This window comes from Salmo salar, chromosome ssa19, assembly GCF_905237065.1.
Source record: "Salmo salar chromosome ssa19, Ssal_v3.1, whole genome shotgun sequence".
Taxonomy (NCBI): domain Eukaryota; kingdom Metazoa; phylum Chordata; class Actinopteri; order Salmoniformes; family Salmonidae; genus Salmo; species Salmo salar.
The window spans coordinates 61,498,860-61,518,176 of NC_059460.1; the positions used below are offsets into that span (position 1 = coordinate 61,498,860).

Sequence of the window (19,317 nt, forward strand, 5' to 3'; positions counted from 1 at the left end):
TGCGTGACAAAACTGCACATTTTAGAGTTGTAACGATATGCGCTGAGAGTCGGGAAGCAAGTTCAGGGAGTGAGTGTTTTAATAAATAAATGGAACATAATACAAAACAAGAACAACGCACAGACATGAAACTGAAACAATGACGCATGGGGAAAGAACCAAAGGGAGTGACAAATATAGGGCAGGTAATCAAGGAGGTGATGGAGTCCAGGTGAGTGTCATAATGCGCGTAACGATGATGACAGGTGTGCGCCATAACGAGCAGCCTGGTGACCTAGAAGCCGGAGAGGGAGCACACGTGACAAAAGTGGCCTTTTATTGTCTCCAGCACAAGGTGCACCTGCGTGATGATCATGCTGTTTAATCAGCTTATTGATATGCCAGACGTGTCAGGTGGATGGACAAATGCTCACTAACAGGAATGTAAACAAATTTGAGAACATTTTTGAGAAATGAGCTTTTTGAGCTTATGGAACATTTCTGGGATCTTTTATTTCATTTCATGAAACATGGGACCAACACTTTACATATTGAGTTTATATTTTTGCTCAGTATATATTATGTATTTTATTTGTTGTTTTGATTCTGCCTCGGCAGCAGCTAATTGGGGATCCTAATAAATACTACTTTACAAACGTAAAATGTACAGTATAGTCATAAGTGGAGCCACCTGAAGTAACTGTTACGTTTGCTAACAAAGAGTGGTGCGATAGCTAACTGTAAAGTGAATTGTTTTGCCCTTCAGTTAGCCAAGTTAGTTAGCTAAAGTTACAGTTCATAGTTAAGGTCAGCACAGATGCTAACAATGCTCTTTAAGTGGGATCTTATGATGACCTTAGTCCTATGAAAGCTTTGGGGAACTCACCCTTGATCAATTTATTCAATAGCGTGCGTGGTAGTGTTTATTACCTTGTGACATTATCACCTGTGGTGATCCACCCTGGAGTTGGAGTTCCTTTTAATCTCTGTAGACATCTGGGCCTTCTGAATCTCTTCATCTAACAGCAGGATAAGTTACAGATTTGCTATAGACAAGTGCACTGTGTGTCACAAGCCAAGCCAGACAGATACAACAGCAAGCATCTGAGCAGTGAACTGGGGGACTAGAGGCTGCTACGATATCCTGTATACTGACACAGAATATGTGACTGAGTCAATTCAATGTGTTTTCAGAGGTGAGGCAGGTTGGTCAGGGGAATTGGTGCCAAGATGCCCACACAGTGACACAAACAGCCATACAGCACGCGCACACTCACGCACACACACACATAACCTGAGTGTACAAACATTAGGAACACCTTCAAAATATTGAGTTGCACCCCCTTTTGCCCTCAGAACAGCTTCAATTCTATAGGTGTCGAGAAGGATGCTGGCCCATGTTGACTCCAATGCTTCCCAGAGTTGTGTCAAGTTGGCTGGATGTCCTTTGGGTGATGGACCATTCTTGATATACACAGGAAACTGTTGAGTGTGAAAAACACAGTAGCGTTGCAGTTCTTGACACACTCGAACCGGAGCGCCTGCCGCCAACTACCATACTCCATTCAAGGCACTTAAATATTTTGTCTTGCCCATTCATGCTCTGAATGGCATACATACACAATCCATGTCTCAATTGTCTCAATGCTTAAAAATCCTTCTTTAACCTGTCTCCTTCCCTTCATCTACAATGATTGAAGTGACATCAATAAGGGATCATAGTTTTCACCTGGATTCACCTGGTCAGTCTATGTCCTAATGTTTTGTACACTCAGTGTATATACATTGATACATATAAAAACACAATTATAGATAACCATACATTCACACACATACACATTACACACGCAAGCTCACACACAGATACGGTGGCTGCCCAGCTGCTACCGGCAATCACTGCGGAGCATCATGTTACAGCAGCCTGATGACTCTGCTCATTCCTCCCCAGTTTAACCCTCACTCTCTCCCTCTCATCCCTCCGATAAACAGGCCAGCATGCCAACTTAACTTACCGGGCTAACTCCCCACTCCGCCACCTTCTATTTTACATGAGGCACAAATCCACTGGGCTTCCGCCTCTACACACACACCCCCTTCCCTCTACTTCACACACACACTGGACACCCAAGGCGCTAAATCTCCGTTCACACCACTCAAACATCCATTGCCCCTCCAACCAACCCTATCCGTCGCCACCCCCCTCCCACTACTAGTCCATATTTCAACTTTCCTGCCAAAGATGGCCTTCGGACTGTCATTTTCCCACATCTATTCGGCTTCACTGTGCCATTCTGGTTTCCCATTATGCAGGCATCCTCAATAACCCCTTTGCTCTACTTGCCCCCACAGTCACCCTCCACCCCCACCTCTCACCCATTTCAAGACCCAATTCCAGGAGACAAGGGGCCCCTCTCTCCCTCCCTGAGAGGGATGGCTGGCCTTAAAATACACTTCCTGGGGACAGATTTGTTCCTCTGGGGCTTATTGGAGACATTTCCTTATCACATTATTCACTGTGGGGTCTGCCCATCAATCAAAGGCCATCCCTTGGAAAATCCAGGTTGATTTTTTTTCTTTGAGAGCTAGCCAATCTTGAACTGGATGGCTTGCGTCTTCCCATAGGGAAAAGTTAGATCGGAGATGGAGGTCTCCTGCATTCTGTTTCAATTAAGTAAACAATAGCTTTGGTGGCATTTGTAGGCTACATTGAGCAACACTGCAGCCAAGGGCATAGGTCTGAAGTTGGCACATTTTTTAAAATAAATGACAGGTGATCAGTCAAAACCCCCAAAATAATTGACCCATTCTGGAAAAAGGGATTACAAAATGTAAACGGATGCTTGCATGAACATTTGATCAAATCCAAAGTATTGGTTACTCTTTGTCATACGTACTATTCTACCTCAGACCTAACCTCGCCCCCAGGCTTTGAGCCTGGAACACCAATGACTCATCTGTCCTCGTGGGAGTTAACTTACTGAGTAAAGTGATTATGATTATTTGATCTTAGTGAATCACACAACTGCAAGGCATTGCTTAGAATCAGAAACATGTGTGCGAGCAAACATTCCCCTGAGTTTGAGAGGCTACTAGAGCTAGCTAGCTAACTTAATGTAGGAGGCAGCCCTGCCGGCTATACGTTGTCCAAATCTGTGGTCATGTGTTACGCTTATGGGGAAAGCAGCTAGCTATATTTTCTGAAATCTCCATGTTACAACAGATGAATGCATAAACTGAGCTTTGGTCCACCAGACGTTGTTGATTCTTCCTGGAAGCAAATCACAGTTACAAGGCTAAAAATGTGTCGATAAAATCAAAATGTACATGACTTTCACTGTCAATAAATCATTCATAAATCAATAAATAATTATTATATAGTATACATGTATACATTAGATTGAACTTTGAATTTTGTCACCAATCCATTGGGGCACAAACTCTAAGAGGAAGAGAAGAGATTTTCATGGCCGTCCCAGACATCCTCATACCGTATATGTCACTGCCGTACATATCAATGAAGGACACCCATCCACTCAGACATGACATTCCCGTTGAGGATATGGAGGGGGTAATATAGGCCCTTGGCGTTACACTAGACGTTCATGGAATGCAAGCACCGATATATCTATCCGGAAACTGACTTACAAAGCTTTTGGTTTTTTGCACAAGGACGGAGGTCCAGATATATGAGCTCATACAGTGCAAGGCCTTGATGACATATATTGAAACGTAAAATCGTCAACAGTTTAGACTGTGGAATCTCAATTTTCCTCAATGTCTTGTGTTAGGCAATTAAAACATTTCGCTGGGTGAAATTTGAGAACAACAGGGGATTGGTATCTATGTTTCCAAGGGGCTTAAGACATAATAAACATACAAGCATAGAAAATGCTGTTAGAAAAATAAAACATATTATAATTGCCGTGCTTCTACACCTGCATTGCTTGCTGTTTGGGGTTTTAGGCTGGGTTTCTGTACAGCCCTTTAGATATCAGCTGATGTAAGAAGGGCTATATAAATACATTTGATTTGAATTGATTTCCAGCAATATATTGATTACATTTTGAACTCAAAAGACAGGCTACTGTCATTGTGGTTTGAAAATGTACAGGATTTGTCAATCAAAGATCTGCAGTCTATTTTACATGAGGCACAAATCCACTGGGCTTCCGCCTCTACACACACACCCCCTTCCCTCTACTTCACACACACACTGGACACCCAAGGCGCTAAATCTCCGTTCACACCACTCAAACATCCATTGCCCCTCCACACCTGCATTGCTTGCTGTTTGGGGTTTTAGGCTGGGTTTCTGTACAGCCCTTTAGATATCAGCTGATGTAAGAAGGGCTATATAAATACATTTCATTTGAATTGATTTCCAGCAATATATTGATTACATTTTGAACTCAAAAGACAGGCTACTGTCATTGTGGTTTGAAAATGTACAGGATTTGTCAATCAAAGATCTGCAGTCTAGCAAAAAGTCCCAATAAAAAAAAGTCCCAATCATTGAAATATTTGTTTTATGTATACATGTCAATTCAATTACACGCATATCCAACAAATCAGGAACCATTGAGTGATACAGACAATACCTAAAAGAACAACACTCATAGATGCCCCTTTCAATCCCCTTGCTATACAGCAGGCCTACAGCATTATGCCATGGATGGAATGTGGTAAGTTGTAAAAGAAAGATGTACAGAGCAAACAAAAGGCTTTTATCCACACAGCCCCCGTTGACACTTGCCACGCCCCCTGTTCCTCCATTTTCTCATGGGGTCAAATCGTAGAGCTCTCCCTGCTATCTTCAACACCCTGTCACCCACCAGTTAACCTTGTACTTCCAACTCTGACTGTCAATATGACCCCCTATAATGTGGCCCCCTCCTGTGTCTCATTGTGGCCACCTCATGTGAGGTCTACCAGTTCACCAGCTCAGGCACATTACCGTAGCATGTTAAGCTAACCAAAAACAGCTAAGCTAACTCTGAAAGTAATCAAACTTGTTCAATGGGGTCATGCGTAAACCACCACATTTAATGGCAAGGTGACTGGTAACATAGACGATATTCAATAGAGCTCTCCATATCCCAGTCTTTTGTCCTCACTTGCTTCAAGATCTCCACCATTGTTCCTGTACCCAAGAAAGGGAAGGTAACTAAACAAAATGACTATCGCGCCGTATAACTCACTTCTGTCATCATAAAGTGCTTTGAGAGGCTAGTTAAGGACCATATCACCTCTATCCTACCCGACACCCTAGTCCCACTACAATTCGCATATCGCCCCAACAGATCCACGGAAGACGCAATCGCCATTATACAGCACACTGCTCTGAACCCCTCAATGTGCAACTGGGTCCTGGACTTCCTGAAGGCTGACTCCAAGTGGTGAAGGTAGGCAACATCACCTCCGCCACACTGATACTCAACAGGGAGACCCCATGGGGTGCGTACTCAGCCCCCTCCTGTACACCCTTTTCACCCATGACTGCATGACCACGCACGTCTCCATCTCAATTATTAGGTTTGCTGATGACACAACAGTGGTAGGCCTGATTACCAACAATCAGACAACCTACAGCAGTGACCATCAACTAGATTCAGCCGCTGAATTTACAAATGTACCCATGTTGAATATGACTGGTGTTAGTAAACATCTGCAAAAAAACATAATTAAATTGTTGCCAGCAGCACAGATACAGTCACAAACACTCTAGATAACATGAAAACAGCCTAACCTGCTCTGCTAGGACAGGTAAAATGGTCAGAGTGAGGTGTTCTCTCATTTGTGTCTGGAAGTAGCTAGCAAGCTAGCCAACTTTAGCCAGTTAGCTTGGGTGATTGACTACCATTGTGAGGTCAGAACGCTTGGACCTACCCTACTCCATGGCCGGAGCGCCCAGTGTGTGCTCTGAATGCTCTGAGAGTGAAACGCTGTGAATTTACAAACGCCCAGAGCGCACTCTGTCACTCCAGAGTGAATTTACAAACACACTCATAATTACAAATCATTTGTAGACTGGAAATTAACCACAGATACATATTTCACTAAAACATAATAAAACATAAGCAAGGCTTGAAATCTGTTTCAATCCTTGCTTACATTTGTATACAATCACGTCTGTCTATTATGCGTGGGAACAGATTGAACAGATTTCCAAAAATAACCTCGCCCTCAACGTCAACAAAATTAAGGAGCTGATTGTGAACTACAGGAGACAGCAGAGAGACCGCGCCCCCATCCACATCGACGGGGCCGCAATGGAGAGGTTCAAAAGCAACCTGAAATGGTCCCTTCATACAGACAGCTTGGTGAAGAAGGCGCAACAGCGCCTCTTCAACCTCAGGAGGCTGAAGAAATTTGGCTTGGCAGATGCACCATTGAGAGCATCCAGTCGGGCTGTATCACCGCCTGGTACAGCAATTGCACCGTCCGCAACTGCAGGGCTCTCCAGGGTGTTGCGGTGACCGTATTACCGCCACACCAGCAGTCACCAGCCATGACTGCAGTAAAATTCCACGTGACCATCCCGGTAATCTCCTCTTATGCACTCTGGACATGCTTTAGTAGTACCAACTTGCTAACAGCCATCAGGTCCTAATGGCCTGGTACTCAGGACTCTATTGTCCCTCTAACCACTCTGACATCAATGGAGATGCAATCGAAAATCACATCACACACTTATCATCAAAACAGTATCATGTTTTTAAAACTCACCTCACTGTAATGATCAAATTGAAGAAAGAAGTTCAACAGTAGGTTGAAGTGTAAAACATGGTTGTTCTGCATGTTGTTTCAAAGCCCGAAGAAAAAAAACGTAATTAGAATTATGATTGTGCCGTTATACAATACATAGCCTACCGCATATTACCCATGGCAGAAAAACATTAAAAAAACTGATTTAAGATATCTTTGGTACATAAATGGTCTAGTATAAACAAATTTGAGTAATCGCCTTTGAGTATGGACTGTATTATGCATACTGGATGGACTAGTTACTGTATGCTACGCTCCAAAATGTCTATTCACGAGTCTGAGAGAGAACGTATAGCTCTAGGCGATGCTGTTGCGGAGCGGCTTACAGTTAGCCTACAATTATAGTGAATTTGTATTTGATTTAGAAATTAACTGGGTGACACATTACCTCTAGCTATACAGAGTATCTCACCACCATGCATTTCCATCTCCTCCTCTCTCCTTTATTCCTGTCTCGAGCGTGCAGAGGGGCTGTCAACAGTTCAGTGAAATATGTTTCATTGCGGAAACATGTTACTATTGATGTTCTCGAACCGATTTCATTTGGTTTCCCTAATAAAGCACTGGGTAGCTGCAGGAACAGAGCTGGAGAGCCCATGGCATACAGAGTTTGAGCGGAATATCACCTGTCACGCAGTGAGAGCATGCTCCTCAAACAGTGGTTGATGCGTGAAGTCAAATCAAATCAAATTTTATTTGTCACATACACATGGTTAGCAGATGTTAAAGCGAGTGTAGCGAAATGCTTGTGCTTCTAGTTCCGACCATGCAGTAATATCTAACAAGTAACCTAACAATTTCACGACAACTACCTTATACACACAAGTGTAAAGGAATGAATAAGAATATATACATAAAGATATATGAATAAGCGATGGCCGAATGGCATGGGCAAGATGTAGTAGATGGTATAGAGTACAGTATATACATATGAGATGAGTAATGTAGGGTATGTAAACATTATACAAAGTGGCATTGTTTAAAGTGGCTAGTGATACATTTATTACATCCATTTTTCATTATTAAAGTGAATAGAGATGAGTCAGTATGTTGGCAGCAGCCACTCAATGTTAGTGATGGCTGTTTAACAGTCTGATGGCCTTGAGATAGAAGCTGTTTTTCAGTCTCTCGGTCCCCGCTTTGATGCACCTGTACAGACCTCGCCTTCTGGATGATAGCGGGGTGAACAGACAGTGGCTCAGGTGGTTGTTGTCCTTGATGATCTTTTTGGCCTTCCTGTGACATCAGGTGTAGGTGTCCTGGAGGGCAGGTAGTTTGCCCCCGGTGATGCGTTGTGCAGACCTCACTACCCTCTGGAGAGCCTTACGGTTGTGGGCGGAGCAGTTGCTGTACCAGGCGGTGATACAGCCCGACAGGATGCTCTTGATTGTGCATCTGTAAAAGTTTGTGAGTGTTTTTGGTGACAAGCCGAATTTCTTCAGCCTCCTGAGGTTGAAGAGGCGCTGCTGCACCTTCTTCACCACGCTGTCTGTGTGGGTGGACCATTTCAGTTTGTCCGTGATGTGTATGCCGAGGAACTTAAAACTTTTCACCCTCTCCACTACTGTACCGTCGATGTGGATAGGGGGGTGCTCCCTCTGCTGTTTCCTGAAGTCCACGATCATCTCCTTTGTTTTGCTGACATTGAGTGTGAGGTTATTCACCTGACACCACACTCCGAGGGCCCTCACCTCCTCCCTGTAGGCCGTCTCATCGTTGTTGGTAATCAAGCCTACCACTGTAGTGTTGTCTGTAAACTTGATGATTAAGTTAAAGGCGAGCATGGCCACGCAATCATGGGTGAACAGGAAGTACAGGAGAGGGCTGAGAATGCACCCTTGTGGGGCCCCAGCGTTGAGGATCAGCGGGGTGGAGATGCTGTTTCCTACCCTCACCACCTGGGGGCGGCCCGTCAGGAAGTCCAGGACCCAGTTGCACAGGGCGGGGTCGAGACCCAGGGACTCGAGCTTAATGATGAGTTTGGAGGGTACTATGGTGTTAAATGCTGAGCTGTAGTCGATGAACAGCATTCTTACATAGGTATTCCTCTTCGGCGTCTGTGGACCTATTGGGGCGGTAAGCAAATTGGAGTGGGTCTAGGGTGTCAGGTAGGGTGGAGGTGATATGGTTCTTGACTAGTCTCTCAAAGCACTTCATGATGACGGAAGTGAGTGCTACGGGGCGATAGTCATTTAGCTCAGTTAACTTAGCTTTCTTGGGAACAGGAACAATGGTGGTCCGCTTGAAGCATGTGGGAACAGCAGACTGGGATAGGGATTGATTGAATATGCCCGTAAACACACCAGCCAGCTGGTCTGCGCGTGCTCTGAGGACGCGGCTGGGGATGCCGTCTGGGCCGGCAGCCTTGCGAGGGTTAACACGTTTAAATGTTTTACTCACGTTAGCTGCAGTGAAGGAGAGCCCACAGGTTTTGGTAGCGGGCCGTGTCAGTGGTACTGTATTGTCCTCAAAGCGAGCAAAGAAGTTGTTTAGTTTGTCTGGGCGCAAGACATCGTGGTCCGCGACGGGGCTGGTTTTCCATTTGTAGTCCATGATTGACTGTAGAACCTGCCACATACCTCTTGTGTCTGAGCCGTTGAATTGCGACTCTACTTTGTCTCTATACTGACGGTTAGCTTGTTTGATTGCCTTGAGGAGGGAATAGCTACACTGCTTGTATTCGGTCATGTTTCAGGTCACCTTGCCCTGATTAAAAGTGTTTCTTTCAGTTTTGCGCGAATGCTGCCATCAATCCACGGTTTCTGGTTGGGGAAGGTTTTAATAGACGCTGTGGGTACAACATCACCGATGCACTTGCTAATAAACTCGCTCACCGAATCAGCGTATTCATCAATGTTATTGTCCGACGTTATGCGTAACATATCCCAGTCCATGTGATCGAAGCAATCTTGAAGCGTGGAATCCGATTGGACAGACCTGAGCACGGGCGATTCCTGTTTTAGTTTCTGTCTATAGGCTGGGAGAAACGAAATGGAGTCGTGGTCAGATTTTCCTAAAGGAGGGCGGGGGAGGGCTTTCTATGCGTCGCAGAAGTTAGAATAACAATGATTCAGGGTTTTGCCAGCCCGGGTCGCGCATTCGATATGCTGCTAAAATTTAGGGAGCCTTGTTTTCAGATTAGCCTTGTTACAATCCCTAGCTACAATAAATGCAGCCTCAGGATATGTGGTTTCCAGTTTACATAGAGTCAAATTAAGTTCTTTCAGGGCTGTCGGTGTGTCTGCTTGATGGGGATATACACGACTGTGATTATGATCAAAGAGAATTCTCTTGGTAGATAATGCGGTTGGCATTTGATTGTAAGGAATTCTAGGTCAGGTGAACAAAAGGACTTGAGTTCCTGTATGTTGTTATGATTACACTACGTCTCGTTAATCATAAGGCATACACCCCGCCCTTCTTCTTACCAGAGAGATGTTTGTTTCTGTCGGTGCGATGCATGAAGAAACCGGGTGGCTGTACCGACTCTGATGACGTATCCCGAGTGAGCCATGTTTCCGTGAAACAAAGAACGTTACAATCGCTGATGTCTCTCTGGAAGGCAACCCTTGCTCGGATTTCGTCTACCTTGTTGTCAAAAGACTGGACATTGGCGAGTAGTATGCTCGGGAGCGGTGCGCGATGTGCCCGTCTACGGAGCCTGACCAGAAGACCGCTCCGTCTGCCCCTTTTACGGCGTCGTTGTTTTGGGTCGCCGGCTGGGATCCGATCCATTGTCCTGGGTGGTGGACCAAACAGAGGATCCGCTTCGGGAAAGTCGTATTCCTGGTCGTAATGTTGATCAGTTGACGTTGCTCTTATATCCAATAGTTCCTCCCGACTGTATGTAATAAAACGTAAGATTTCCTGGGGTAACAATGTAAGAAATAACACAAAATACTGCATAGTTTCCTAGGAAAGCGAAGCTAGGCGCCAGAATAAATATTAGTTTTAATAAATAAGTGTTCTAATATTTATTTCTCAGCTGCTCATATTTAGCACAGCTCCACTATAAAACCAAAGTAGCTTACCCCATATCATTAAAAAACACAATGCATGTGGCATCCATTCACAATTCCAGTGCATACAAATCAAATTTATTTCACATTAACATTTTAGTCATTTTAGCAGACGCTCTTATCCAGAGCAACTTACAGTAGTGAATGCATACATTTCATACATTTTTCCCCCGTACTGGTCCCCCGTGGGAATCGAACCCACAACCCTGGCGTTGCAAACACCATGCTCTACCAACTGAGCCACACGGGACCATTTATTTATATAGCCCTTCTTACATCAGCTGATATCTCAAAGTGCTGTACAGAAACCCAGCCTAAAACCCCAAATAGCAAGCAATGCAGGTGTAGAAGCACGGTGGCTAGGAAAAACTCCCTAGAAAGGCCAAAACCTAGGAAGAAACCTAGAGAGGAACCAGGCTATGAGGGGTGGCCAGTCCTCTTCTGGCTGTGCCGGGTGGAGATTATAACAGAACATGGCCAAGATGTTCAAATGTTCATAAATGACCAGCATGGTCAAATAATAATAATCACAGTAGTTGTTGAGGGTGCAACAAGTCAGCACCTCAAGAGTAAATGTCAGTTGGCTTTTCATAGCCGATTATTGAGAGTATCTCTACCGCTCCTGCTGTCTCTAGAGAGTTGAAAACAGCAGGTCTGGGACAGGTAGCATGTCCGGTGAACAGGTCAGGGTTCTATAGCCGCAGGCATGTTCCTGCTCATGGGACATTCTAAATAATTTAACATATAAGTAAAGACAAGATTGATAGGAGAACAGCTGTGCAGCCTGAGGCAAGGAACAGAGCACAAGCTTTTATTGCGCCTTTCTCAACATTCTAAGGTTTGTATCATTCACAACTAAAGTTGCCAAATAATTCAACATTTTACGTACAGGACATGTTTCAAATGATCACTTTTACACTCAACATAGACACTTCATATGCGCACTCGCTCTGGAATGGGAAAAATGTCCTTTCTATTTCATTCAGCTAAGTTATATTATATTCTTCTTACTATAAAATCATATAATATAAAATAATTGCACAGGACTTATAATGGCACAGGACTTGGGGTGGCAGGTAGCCTCGTGGTTAGAGCGTTGGGCCAGCAACCAAAAGGTTGCTGGCTCGAATCCCTGAGCTGACAAGGTAAAACTCTGTCATTCTGCCCCTGAACAAGGCAGTTAACCCACTGTTCCCCTATAGACCGTCATTGTAAAAATAATTTGTTCTTAACGGACTTGCCTAGTTAAATAAAAAAAATGTATAAGCATATCTTGTCAGCTAAATGAAACATAGAGCATAGCCAGATAAATGAAGCATAGAGAATAAGTCAGATAACATACATACAACTCATATTTTCTTTTTCTGAAATACATTTTCCTCATATCATTTAGACCTGACTAAAATAAATAATGGATTTATTTGATGGTGTATATTAAATTGATTTATTATACTTTTTTAAATGTAGATATTCAAAAGGCGTGCATCAGCGTGGAGGCGCTAAACGTGTTTATGTTCATTAACGGCCATTTACAGTGAGACCGGCAGCCTTTTGCATGACAATAACCGTCTCACAAAATGTCATGACCGCCACAGCCCTAGTGGTGCGGTCAGCCCAACGTATCAATAGGGGCACACTGCCTGCCCTCCAGGACATCTACAGCACCCGGTGTCACAGGAAGGACAAGAAGATCATCAAGGACCTCAGCCACCCGAGCCACAGCCTGTTTACCCCGCTACCATCTAGAAAGTGGAGACAGTACAGGTGCATCAAAGCTGGGACCGAGAGACTGAGAAACAGCTTCTATCTACAGGCCATCAGACTGTTAAATATTCACTTCTAGCCGGCCTCCGCCCAGCACCCTGCCCTGAACCTTAGCCACTGTTCTAGCCCGCTACCACCCAGTATTCTACCTTGCACCTTAGAGACTGCTGCACTATCTACACAGTCACTGGTCACTTTAATAATGTTTACATACTGTTTAACCCAATTTATATGTATATACTGTATTCTAGTCATGGCTCAACTATATAACTACTGCTATACACACACCTTTTCTTTTCATATACTGTCCATACCGTCTTTACACACCGTTATATGTATATATATATGTGTATACATTATATGTATACATTTATATTCCGGTCTCTGATATTGCTCGTTCTGATATCTCTTAATTTCTTTGTTTTTTATTTTACTGGATTGTTTTTTGTGTTGTTTTGTGTTACTAGGTACTACTGCGCTGTTGGAGCTAGAAACAAAAGCATTTCGTAACCAATAGACTGTGATTTGATTTGTTGGTTAGGGTCACATCTTGGGTGGCTTTTCTTGGTTTAACTGCTGTGATGATTGCAGTGGCGATTTTAGCATGTAAATCTTGCTGGGGCAAAAATACAATAAGTGGGATGCATGCCAGCAAAGCCACTACACAACACAACACTAAACAATACATTAATTTCACTATAACGATGACAAACGGTGTCCACAAAATGTTAGGACCTACATAAAGCTGTCCCAACAACAGAGTCCCAACAACAGAGTCCCAACAGCAGTCCCAACACCTTACCACTGCTACACCTGGCTATCAGCAGAGCCTTGTCTGGCAGTGAAACAGTTCATTCAGCCTCATTTACTGCCTTTTAAAACAACACAGATGATTTGGCTGACTTGCTTAAACAAATGTGGTTTCTACTGACAATTGAGATGTACAAACTATGGCATAAGGGGACGACAAACAGATAATAGGCAATCCGTAATTTCGATTAAGACATTAATGAGCGAGCTAGGACCGACGTAGTCAATATAACTATTTGTTCAGCACGTTTGAAATGTACAGCGACAGAATTCAGTACATGGGTCGTTCTTACAGTGTTCCCCCTGTACACCAAGTCAGAACCATAGGATAAATAAAGGGGGCATATAAGCAGACAAGGAAAGCTCTTACAATATTTGATGATTACATTTCTCTAAAACAGGTTATAGGCTACATGTGCACCACCAAGTCAGAACAGTAGGCGGAATTAAGAGGGGAAAATAGACCAAATTATTAGGGTGAGACACATGGGCTACTAACAGCTTGCTACACAACATAAACTTAGTATTACTTTCTTAGCTACAGTTTACATATCTCCTAGGCATATTACATCATATATGCAGCAGCATTCAAGACATTTTTGGACTCACCTTGTTTTGCTGTGCTCACTTGAACAGGAAGGTGGCGTGATGGTCCTTTGTTGGCAAATTTTGTCATCAAACTTTGTCATCAAATCTGTCATTTCCTGGATTTATAGTGCTTTCAAGACAACTGGGAACTCTGAAAAAAACAAGGTTGAATCATGATGACGTCAGTGATCTTCAGGTCATAGCTCTAGAAAGAGGCCAGAGTTCCTGATTTAGAATTCCGAGTTGAGTGACTGTTCAAAAATGCATTTCCCCAGTAGGAGCTTGTTTTTTTCCCTGAGTTCCCAGTTGTCTTGAACTCACTGAAGTCAGATTTCCCAGTTCCGAGTTTACAGTTGTTTTGAGCACTGCACAAATCATGCTTCATTGACAGCATGGCCAATGTTGAATGTTTATCATTTTAAGTTTGGAAAAGAGACCCTTAATCCCAGACAGTCACTCCACTGAATAGCAGGCTAGTGATTGCTTTGCAGTGCTTGCAGTTAGCATTGTTGAATTTGCAATTTCCAATTTTTTGTGTAATGTTTATGTCCAATGGCCCATGGGCACCGATACGTTTTATCTATAATTTTTCTTCATATGACAAGGATTAAAAAGGATTTGCCAGTAGATTGTCGACTTTATTCATGATGATGACTGCTACAGTAGCTAGGATTTTGAAAGTATGATGTTGACATGAGTCAAATCAAAGCTACTGTAGGTATAACATGATTTGACATAATTTTATCTGTGGCCAATGACCTTGAGCCTTCTTGGATGGGCAATTCTAATGTAACTCTATGGCAGCAGCCAAGGGGCTTGAATTTTTTTGCTCTACCCTTAGACTTGGTGGTGACGTAGTGTCCCCATGAGTGACAGAACACTGAGCCAATCACGGCGCAACTACAGGACATTACCAACCCCTAAGCTCTGTATTTTCAGCTGGCTGGCCCAGCACCACAGAAAGCACTGCGCTTGGCTGGAACACCGACATTTTGGAGCTGCCTTACTCAAGAAAACAAAAAAGAGACCATGTTTAAATGCGGCTTTATTAACTCAATGTTTTTTTTTATTACTTTTTTTACATTGTTTGCAAACTGATATGTGAAATGCAATAACATGCAATAACATTTTATAGTTTTAGCTAAAAATGTGGGGCTCAAAACAGAAATCGCCACTGGATGATTGCTAAAAGTAAGTGGAGCTAATGTATAGTAGGCTGTAATGATCAAGAAACAGCAAGCATGCATGGTGTGGAGATGGCGTTAGACGTGTGGTATGCTTCTGTCACTACATTCCTAGGAGCTGTGAAGGGCTGTAATAAGCTAGGTGTTGTCTATAAAACAATTCAAGCAACCGTGATGGCCATGAGGAAATTTGTGCTGTCATACACAAACTTGCTGGTTAAAATCCTACTCCAACCCTTGACACTTATCTTATCATTTCTTTCCTAAACCTAACCCAACCAGTAACTAACCCTAACCAATTGGGATAACTTGTCTAAAGTGAATTACATTTCTTACAACCTTAGTTCAAGTGTCTTAAATACAGGTAAGGGTACAAGATTACAATTACTTTACAATCATAGTAGTAGTTTTGTACATAACACAGCAACAGCAGAAAGAATACTAAAACAATGCCAAGTCCTTCCTCAAATGTATTTTTTTAGAAAATGGAACTGGACATGATCCTTACCAATTAGAATTGACTAACCTACTACTTCACCCCGTTGGTTACCCCCTTGGTTTGTCTTTAAAACATTTACTGAGAATAGAATAGTCCCACATCTAACAGAAAAACTCTGAGCAACTGTAAAGAGGCCGATATAAAAACCTTCAATTAACCTAAATAGAGAAACTGATAGCCAGTTATGATAGCTCTACACACAAATGTTGAAATGAGACTAAGTTGTCGGAGACAGTTTCACATTACACTACAACATGAAGATATGACTCATGTAAGATACGATCTACTCATTGGGTCAAACAACATCATGGCTGGAAAGGAGGGGGGGGGCTGAGTGATGATTCGGGAAAACTTATGGAAGGAGAAGATGACCAATGACAAAGTTGGTTTGGAAAACACAACATTTAGATTTTTTCTTTCACTTTGACCTCATTTCAACCTTTGCCTACTACGGAAAAATAGGGGAGGTCTTTCCAAGCAATCACATGCCCTCCCTTGGTGAAAGAAACCCAAAACCAACACCTTCTGCGTCCAAGAGCATGTGATACTCGGTGCTGCGACACACACACACACACACACACACACACACACACACACACACACACACACACACACACACACACACACACACACACACACACACACACACACACACACACACGCAGAGCAGATCGGTATACAAACGGCTGAGAACACCATTACACACACACACCCACCCACTGCAAAACAGCAATACCTTTTATCCAAACAGCTACACCTTTGATTCTGTCCCAATAGACCCCTTCAGAATGATGCTGAAGAAATTCTTCGACAATCACGTGACAGTAAAGTAGCTGGACGCCTGACTGATGGCCTACTTTCCAAGAAAATCTCTAATTGACATCAACGGATGATTTACGCAAAGTGTCTCATTACGAGGCACAAATCCACATTGAATATTGGCCTACATATCCATGTGTCTGGTTTAGAGACAGCCTTTATGATTGGACAAATGTTATAACAAATGTAATAACCGCTTCAATAACCACAAAACTCTGCACCTATAACCCTCCAAGCTGCACTTGTAGCCTTGTCCCCGTCCGTAAAGGGGTCCATTGTGGCTGGGGAGCAAGCCAGGTTGTGTAATAGGTGCCGTATTGCTGACAGGTAATAATATGAACGGGCCGCTACCACCTGATCTCCAAGTCTGCCCGACTGTCCAGGGAACAGCAATGCCTGCGGGCATGGAGGGGCTGGGGGCCGTCTCCATCTCCCCACACCTCTGATTTGGGCAACATGGATTAGCGGCAGAGGAATGGTGGGGTACAACTGAGCATCCACAGCATCACAGTACCCTGCCTGCCTGCCTTCCATTAAGACACAGGCTAAATATAATCTGTCCCCTGGGAAGGAGGGAGGAAGGGAAATTGTCCAAACTGGACTAAAGGACCAAGTGCCTGGCCTGAAGTGTGCTTGTGACGAGTCAGGCTGCCCTCACCTGCCAGGTTACAAAACAAGGGGATATAGTAACTACACTACAAACAATCGCCAGAAATGTGCTAGTATATTTCAACAGTGTAGTAGCGCGTTAAACATATGTAATCACACACACACACACACACACACCCGTACACATAGACAAGACAGACAAATGGAGACACTGTAAAGCTGGTTTAGTCAAATAAAACTGCATTTGTCAGGTGTCCACCTGTAATCATTATCTGACATAGAATGTCTCCAATGCATCGAGAGCAGCTTTACAGTATGAGCAAACAACTTTGCAGGAGTTTTAGATTGTCCATTCAATGAAAATGTGTATCTTCATGCAGAACATAATTTAGGGCTAGCCTATCCTACAACTTTATTACAATTTAACCATGGCCTATTACAGTAGCTACATTGAAAAGGTTAGATTACAATAAGGAGCAGTGCTGTTCTTTTGGTTTGTGTAAAACACATGGCAATACATTTGATAAGTAGCATATATAATAATATCATTTTTTCAGATCCAATTTAAACCAAATGAATTAATATATGCAAATATCAACTGGTGGAACAGGTGAAAGAGAAAAGCTGCTTAACATCTAACAGGTAAGACATGTAAAAATAGCACCAATGGTAAACAATGAGGCAAAACTACATGATCTTCTAGAACAGTGCGACCTGGGTCTTTACATAGTTCTGAATTGTCAGTGCTATCCGGTAACCTTGGGACGTTCCTATTCTAAACCCGAACCTTAACCCCTACCCTAACCTTAACCATAGCCCTTACCTATCCCTAACCCTTACCTTAACCATTTTACATGTCAACTTCAATGGGTAGGGACGTCCCAAGGATCCCGGATTGCATGGACCAGCACGCCACAAAACAGAGCAGAGAGCGGTGGAGCTTCTTTTTTTTTTTTACCTTGCCCAGGAAAATAAATAGATTTCCACAGAACTCAAACTCCACAGAAATTCGCCTTCCTTCAAGCCTTTTACTGAAGACTTAATTCTCTCCTTTTGGAGGCTAGTGCAGGCTCCAAGACAGCTGTTGCTGACGCGGTAGTGTCTTGAATGAAACCGGAGAGTTGCTTCAGGTAGGATCATCACGTCAAAACTTTTTGACACTTCGAAGTTCCCACACTCGGTCCAGTCGGTCCTCGGTGCAACTCAGTCGGCTTAAACAGTCAGCATTTATGGAAGACATGGGTTTATTTAGCAATGACATGCAGTTTTCTGTGTGACAGGTACTCCTTGAAATATGTCGACCTACTTAGAATGTGGAGAGTCGTGCAATGTTTCCTAGACCTAGCTGGTTCGTTCTGGTTCTGAACGTAGACTACAGGCTACAGTTTGTGTGCTATGTTTGAATCTCGATGTGTAGGCTAGGCTACATCCATATGTTTTACCTTACATTTTTCGGATTTGTTATTCCTTTCATTTCCTTCTTCTCATGAATGACTAGTGTATATATTTTTTTATAAGGTAGGCTATATTTTCCTCGTCGAATAAACGACCCGGATTAGTGGCCTGGAAGAAACAAATTGTATGTAAATGCACAAAACCAGAGTAGACGAAAGATTCGTTAGTTACGCGCATGTGCCGACAGGTGGAAATGCAGTGAATTAGTCTTGTGCCTAACGATATGCCATCCGTGATCCCACAATTCGATTGAGTGAGAGGAATCCTATCCTTGTAAAAGCTAAATTTGTCTCTAAGGTGCGTAATATGGTTATACATGGAAAATGATATGTGATTACAAACGTTTAACTTAGTGTCGTCGTCTGCTTCTTGGAACTTGTAGTGCCTCCAACGTGATTTTCCCACGTCCCTGGCCATGGAGGCTATCTTCAGGACATGTTTGCTGTAAAACTCAAGCCTAAAGCACAGTCTTTATAGGCTAACTATCCGTAAACAATATATTGGATTATTAGAAACATTTACTTATTTTCTGCCATTCAACTTAACGATAGGACGTCAGAGGTAAAACCGTTTTAAGCCTGTTTTCAACACACGATTATAGAGGCTATATAGCCTACTCTTTTAAAAAAATACAGTTTAATTTCCAAATGAATATAAAAGTAAGCAAATCGGGTCTCATATGTCATCAATGATATGGTTCTTCTTATTTCACCTTGCAGACCCAGAAGTTCTGAAGAAAAAGTTTTTTGCACCCTTTCCACCTGCCCCTTCCTCTCTTCTCTTCGCACTTGCTCATTCCAGCCTATGTTGATCTAGATAAAACAGC

At 43.1% G+C, this 19,317-nt stretch overlaps 1 protein-coding gene across 1 annotated transcript in view; it reads right to left on the reverse strand.

Annotated features, from left to right (window-relative positions):
* The window catches only part of scn4aa (sodium channel, voltage-gated, type IV, alpha, a), a 75,669-nt gene extending 56,779 nt beyond the window's left edge, over window positions 1–18,890 (reverse strand). The window contains exon 1 of the mRNA XM_014158702.2: window positions 17,995–18,890. The gene's annotated coding sequence lies outside the window, so the exon portion shown is untranslated. The remainder of the gene's footprint in view (window positions 1–17,994) is intronic.
* Between the last annotated feature and the right edge of the window lie 427 nt (window positions 18,891–19,317).